The sequence below is a fragment of the Podarcis bocagei genome (genome assembly GCF_964188305.1).
Source record: "Podarcis bocagei genome assembly, chromosome: Z".
NCBI classification, from domain to species: Eukaryota; Metazoa; Chordata; class Lepidosauria; order Squamata; family Lacertidae; genus Podarcis; species Podarcis bocagei.
The window spans coordinates 53,978,946-53,986,685 of record NC_138140.1 but is presented as its reverse complement, the minus strand read 5'-3'; positions in this window follow the sequence as shown (position 1 = coordinate 53,986,685).

Genomic DNA, 7,740 nt, shown 5'->3' with positions numbered 1-7,740 from the left:
TCAAGGACTGTTTTTTCTCTATCCCTTTGGCACCACAAGACAGACAGCGTTTTGCCTTCACTTTGCTGGTCCTGAACAACTCCAAGCCAACCCAGCGCTTTCAATGGACGGTTCTCCCACAAGGTATGAAAAATTATCCGACCTTATGCCAGTATTTTGTGGATAAGGCGCTTCAACCATTCCGTGAGCGCCACCTAGCGGTCATCTGTTGTCATTACATGGATGATATTTTAATTTCATCATCACACATCCCTGACGCTCTTCTCGAGGACCTAATCCATACTCTGATGCAAGCAGGATTGACAGTGGCTAAAGAAAAAATCCAGCGGACTTTACCTATTACGTACCTGGGACACAAGCTGACAGCATCTGCAGCCATTCCAGTTACGCCTCAACTACAGTTTCCTGGTCATCTTAGACTAGTGGATTTACAACAAATCCTTGGACAGCTGAATTGGATAAAGAGTTATTTGGACCTGCCCACCTCTACCTTGTCTCCACTATTTTCTGCCCTTAAAGGACATAAGGATCCAGCAGACAAGATCACAATCACCACTGCAATGGAAAAGGCTCTAACCACTGTGAACAACCATCTCCGCAGATGTATGGTGGACAGGATTCCTTCTCTTTCCATGGCGCAATTATCACTTGCAGTATTTGCCACCCCGCTCCTTCCAACAGCTATATTGTACACCACAGGCCAAAAGCCTGGGACTGTGTCTATTGTGGAGTGGCTTCATTTGCCTCATACTCCTCCACGGAACGTGTATGCTACACCCAACAGCGTCATGGACCTTGTTGCTAAGGGCCGACATCGAGCCCTTGCCCTCTCTGGAATGGACTTACAGTCAGTGTACCTGCCCTTCTCACAGGAAGAATTTCAGCATCTGATGATGACAGCCGTTTCTACCCAAATAGCTTTTGCTGATTTCTTGGGAAATATCTTTCACAATCCTCCTAAAGACCCTCGTTTGTCTTTCCTTACAGGGCTACGTTATGTCTTGCAAACTGCTTTGTCCCCCTTACCCTTACCCTCCGCCCTTACTGTGTTCACTGATGGTAACAAATCCAGAGGGGTGGTGGTGTGGGAAGAGGAGGGGGGATGGAAAAGTTTATATACTACTGAGCAGTCCTCAGCACAACGTGCTGAATTGGCAGCTGTAATTTTGGCATTTCAACAGTTTGCTAATATCCCTTTCAATCTCATTGTGGATTCTCAGTATGTATATAATCTTTTGAATGTCTTACCATTGTCTTATATCACTCCTGCTATTGACAAAAATTTGTTTACATTGTTTTCCACTTTGCAGAACTTGGTACAAGCTAGAACTTGTCAGTTTTATGTTGCCCATCTCAGATCTCACACTGGCCACCCTGGGTATTTGGCAGAAGGTAATGCCCGGGCAGACCATGCTTTGAAAAATGGTATTTTTTCATTGTTTTCAGACCCATTTGAAAGTCATTCTGTATTTCATCAAAATGCTAAAGTTCTGGCAAAATCTTTTTCGTTGCCCATTTCTCAAGCTCGAGACATTGTGTCACAGTGCGCGGTATGCGCTAAATCTCCCACAGTCATTCCTTTTGATGCAGTCAACCCTAGAGGCCTGCATCCTCTGGCAGTCTGGCAAATGGATGTCACCCACACGCCTTCTTTGGCTCCATTTTCTAGGGTACATCTCACTGTGGACACTGCCTCTGGCTATATCTGGGCCTCTCCTCTTAAAGGAGAGACCACTCGACATGTTATTCAACATTTGATGCGCTGTTTTGCTGTTATGGGAAAACCCCATACGTTAAAAACTGACAATGGCCCTGCATACATTTCTCGGGCCTTTTCTGATTTTTGTTCTTTGTGGGATATAAGGTTGACTCATGGCATTCCTTTCAATTCTACAGGGCAAGCAATAGTCGAGCGTTCTCATTTGACCTTTAAGACCCTTCTCAACAAGCAATTGGGAGGTCGATCGCCTATTGTATCTGAAATACCTAATGCTGTACATCAAGTATTGTTTACTTTAAATCATCTCTTGTATCCCCACAATAAGGATTTTACGCCTGCTGAACTTCATTTCCGGAAGGAAGAAGTATTGCAACGCCCTTTAGTGTCTTACAGGTTGCTTCCAGATCCACAGTGGAAGGGTCCAACTTCCTTGATTTCCTGGGGTCGCGGATTTGCGGCAATTGACGTAGACGGAGTTCCCCGATGGGTTCCAGCCCGCTGCGTTCGACCTTGGCGCTCTTCTGTTGCCTCGTCTTCACCCAAGGAGACACCAGCGCCTTGAAACCGTATTTTACGCTGTTTGCCGGTGATGACCTCTCACCTGACCTCAACCCGCATTGCAGTTGGAGACATCGCCATATTGATGTGCCCTGGATAAAGTCACCTTCCACAGCTGTTCCAGTGTTTCCTGGCACGTTGAAAGGCCATCTTCAACCCTATCGCGTTGGCCCCCCTTCCCCCTGGGAAGCCACCGTTTCTACCACTTATCGTTACAGTTTTGCCGCCTCTTGTTTGGGAAATGAACCTGGCTTTGAAGGATGCCCTCGCCAGACCGGCATCGCTTGGGTTTTGCCCCCCAATAGCGACCATCCCATCTGTGTCACCACGTTTCGTTGGGCTTGGATTTTTGGCTCAGCAGTGCACGGAGCAGTACATGAGGCCTATTTACAGCAAATGGGCTCCTGTATCTGCAGAAATGGCTGTGTGGCTTCTTCTGGATTATGGTTTTTACATGCCAATAATCGAGCCACGAAATATCACGCAGGTTGCTCGGAAACAGCTATTGGAATAATTTACCAGTCTCACCCTTATTGCCCCCCCAAGCAACCAATATGGCATCGTCCTGAGTGGCCCCACAATTCCACTTCACACGGGTGGAGCCTCTCCGTGAACTTTGTGAAACGCCGCTTTCGTCGTGCTGCTCTTTTGCAGAAGGCCAGGAGGCCTGAACCTTATCATCAGATTTGGACTAACAATACTTACGTTAGAGACATTAATCATTTTGCTTCTATGCTTAACCTTTCTGATTGTTGGATGTTGTCAGGGGTTTAGGAGCAGAGGCACGGGCAAGGGAGGAAACAGAGAGCGAAGGGGAGGAGGCAGAAGAAAAGATGAGTGATGACGACGACCCGAGATCTCCTAGTCTTTCCAGTGAATCAGAGGATTCACAGAAAGGAGCACCAGTGGCCAGGGCAAGGGGGGAGTCAAGGGGGGCACCCCAGGAAGATAGAGCCAGAAGGGACTCAGGGGGGAGCAGCTGGAAATCGGGACCAGCGTCACCGCCAGGAAGCAGGGAAGAGGAAGGGAGCCAGGGGGGAAGCGCTGGCAGCTCACCACAGGAGGGAGGGCATGAGTCAGGAGTGGCCACACCTCCATCGGGGAGCGAAGAAACGGTTAAGAGGAAGGTGGAAGGTTGGGCGCGCGCGCCAAGTTCAAATGCAGAGGAAGGCGGCGCAGTAAGCAGCCCCGAAAGGGAACCAGGTCCTAAAGCCCGGCGCAAGGAGGCAGGAGGGTCCGGGTCAGCGTCAGAAGAATCCCGGAAGGAAGAAGCCCCGGGGGGTAGAGGGACCCAGAGGAGGACAGTCAGGCGGAAAAGGTGGAGCAAGGCTAGGATATTAAGTTGGTGCACAAGGGGCGGAGACTCAGACGGAGCTTCGCCGATCTAGCTACTAGACGTAGAGTTTGCGCGCAGCAGCGTGAGAATGGAAACTGTAATTCAATAAAGACTTTTACTTAATGATCGCTGGCTAGCGTGATCCTCTGTGAGCTAGGATCTTCAAGCAGCTCTGACAGATGTGTATGCATATCCCTCCTCAATCAAAAAGATCTGGCATTTTATTACATGGTATTCCTATAAATGCTTCATATAAGATTAGCAATAATATGAAGGACAATCGCATAAGTTTACCTCCTGTATTTCTATCGCTTGTAGAATTCGCTCCTTATTGTTTTCGTTTTAATCATAATAGCAAAAAATTTTTAGGTCATTATCCATATTGTAATTGGACATATGAATACGTTAATGGATCTTCTTGTTTTCTTAATGTTACAACCATGAGTGGTAGGCCAAAGGTATTAATTAATAATGTCACAACCTACATGACCTATGACCAATAGGCTGCGTGTAGAGATTTTTATGTTTGGTTCGACTGGATGAGAAAGAGCAGCAGAACTACATGTTTGCTTCAATCTGATTTATGGTTATTATGTGGCACAAGGGCCTACAAAGAAATCCCCTCTGCCTTTTCTGGTACCTGCACGTTAGGCATAGTAGTACCCTTGGTGTATAAAATAGATAAGCTCCCAGCGGTCCGTTTGCGTAACAGAAGGGAAGTACAATCACCTATTTCTCAGTATACAGGGACAGCTATTTCTAGGTCTCTTCTGCCTTCTTTAGGTGCAGCCATGAATTACCGTGATTTGCATAAATTGGCAAACTGGACAGAAAATTTGTTCAATTCCACCATCTTGGCTTTAAAAATGATTAACAAAGAAATGTCAGAAATAAGAAATGTAGTTCTTCAACATCGTTATGCTTTAGATGTGATCCTTGCTTCTAAAGGTGGAATTTGTGCCTTAATTCATTCTCATTGCTGTATGTATATAACCGATCAATCGACCAATATCTCTGCTACTATTGATTATATGGAACAAATGATAGCTCATAATCCTTTGAATCCACCTGAAGGTTTTGATCCATGGGAGTGGTTGTCTTCTTGGTTGCCTAATGGATTATGGTTAAGAAAAATATTATTGATTGTAATTGCATGTATTGCTGGCTTCATTATGGTGTGTTGTTGCATTCAATGCATACCCTCTTTGATTTCCCAATGCACTGCATGGTGGTACCGACCACGGCCCACCACAGGGGTTACAAGAGGAATTTATGTTGCAAAGTGTAGACGCTTAGGCAATGAAGTGTACTAATGGTCCCTCTTTTTTCCTCTAACAATATAAACAAGAAAAGAGGACATGTGGGAAAATGATTGCTTGTATATGAGAGCATGAGCAAAGTTCTTATTGTTGCAGGGTGATCTCATAGCTAGAAGCATCCTTGGAGCATGAACAGCGCGTGAACAGCTCGTGCTGTCCTATATGATTGGCTAACGTAGCATGGCCTGATCGCTCGCACGGTCTAGTACGAAGGTCTTTATCTACTGGCTAGAACAAATTGCTTGGCTTGTATTTTGTATCTTTCTGATTTCACACAATAAAAGCTGTGCTGCATTAGCCCTAGGAGCAGCCATATTTCGGAACCCCTCATTATATTTGTAGTAGTAGTAGTAGTAGTAGTAGTACTTTGTAGGCTTTGATAATCTTTATAGGTCTTTTAAATTTCTAATCTATCTATCTATCTATCTATCCCCTCCCCCGTTTCCCTTTCTGTACTTCCTTATCCATATAAAATTGAATATATATATATTTTTAAAATTTACGGCTCCACAGTTTTCTGGGTCGCCCCATATTCATTACCCAACCACCTATGCTGCTCATGGCCAGATCACTTTGGGGCACTGCCATGCTGTAAAAAGATTCTCATGAAGCACAGATCCCCATGGATCCTTAGGTTTTTTTATGTTTGGTCACCCTGAAATCACTATCAAATCACACATGATGTATATGACCACAGAACGAACCACAAAAACCACAGAGCACAGCCAAGGAACAAACACTATATTAAATACTTTAATCCTCATGGATCGGCATGATTGTTAAATGGACTCCACCAAATTATATTGTAAGATCACACCAATGTCCATGGAACGAGCGAAATACAAACGCTATCTGAAATGGTTCTGCATTAGCAAGAACATTGAAATAAAATGACATTCATATTCATAGCTTCCACTGTGAAGAACTGCACCTGGAAATTTTTGACACTGCTAAACCTCAAGAATGTCCAAGGCAGAGATTGTGATGATCTTACCTGTGGATGTAAATTATCAAACCAACTAGATGGAGACCACCAAAGTAACCATGAAAAACAATCACCTGTCTTGCGTCAATTCAGCTACAAATGGTTTTGGGACAAAAGTTGGTTGCTTTGCAGGGGTAGTAATTATAAATGGAGGTTTAACTGCAAGTTTTTTTGAGAACAGATTTTGTCAGTGCAAACTTTGAAATAGGGGGTTTCCAACGTGGTGCCCATGGGAATCATGTTGCCTGCTGACAGCTTTCCTGGGGTCCACCACGTGTTTTTAGAAAAAGAACAGAATTGTGCCCAGCATGACTTCAGATTGTTCATAGTTGTCAGAGCTGCTTCAAGATCCTAGCTCACAGAGGATCACGCTAGCCAGCGGTCATTAAGTAAAAGTCTTTATTGAATTACAGTTTCCATTCTCACGCTGCTGTCTGCAACTCTACGTCTACTAGCTAGATCGGCGAGGCTCCGTCTGAGTCTCCGCCCCGTGCGCACCAACTTAATATCCTAGCCTTGCTCCACCTTTTCCTCCTGACTGTCCTCCTCTGGGTCCCTCTACCCCCCGGGGCTTCTTCCTTCCGGGATTCTTCTGACGCTGACCCGGACCCTTCTGCCTCCTTGCGCCGGGCTTTAGGACCTGGTTCCCTTTCGGGGCTGCTCACTGCGCCGCCTTCCTCTGCATTTGAACTTGGCGCGCGCGCCCAACCTTCCACTTTCCTCTTAACCGTTTCTTCGCTCCCCGATGGAGGTGTGGCCACTCCTGACTCCTGCCCTCCCTCCTGTGGTGAGCTGCCAGCGCTTCCCCCCTGGCTCCTTTCCTCTTCCCTACTTCCTGGCGGTGACGCTGGTCCCGATTTCCAGCTGCTCCCCCCTGAGTCTCCTCTGGCTCTATCTTCCTGGGGTGCCTCTCTAGATTCCCCCCTTGCCCTGGCCACTGGTGCTCCTTTCTGTGAATCCTCTGATTCACTGGAAAGACTGGGAGATCTCGGGTCGTCGTCATCACTCATCCTTTCCTCTGTCTCCTCCCCTTCGCTCTCTGTTTCCTCCCTTGCCCGTGCCTCTGCACCTAAACCCCTGACATCCATCCCCCCCTCGAAGCCCCCCAGTCCCCCCTCCCCTCCTTCCGGTGCTGGAGCTGGGGGCTGCTGTTGCAAAGGGACGAACGTCGGATATCGGTCGCTTCCCGTGGCAGGCCTCCATCGGAACTCTTCCGGGTCTTCCTCCCTGCTCTCGTTGACGACAGTCACCTCCTCTTCCATCTCTGTGCCGCCGTGCTCGAAACCAGGGTCGTCCCCGAAAATGTCCATGTCCGTCTCTCCCGCACTTCCTCCAGGCGGCGTTGCTCGGCCGGAACAGTCCAGCCACTTCCTGCGGAACTGCTCCTCCGGCCTATCGTCCCACCAATACGAGGGTTCTGAGACAGATCCCGAGGGTGACCCCTCCGGGGAACGGACGTCTCGTGTCGGTTCCTCGTCCGAGTCGAACCCCCTGAACGTGCTGTCCGAAAGCGTGGGCGTGAAAAGCCAGTCGTCGAAAAAGTCCGCTGGCATAGGTCTATGTGGGAAGAGGGCATGAAACTCGTCTTTGAGCAGAGGTTCGTCTAAAGCGTAGCCCGGCACCCAGCTGTTCGCACTGGCCGGGGTGCCCTCCCTGGCGAGAAAGTATTCTACTCCCTCTTCCCCCCATCTGGAGTCCAAAATCTCCGTGACTTCGTTGATGCGCTCCTCCTGTGCCACTCCCGCGTGCCCCGTTCCTTCTCTGAGCGGACTCGGCGCCGTTCCGGGTTCCTGGAACCTGTGCGGTGCCTTGTAGGGAGTGA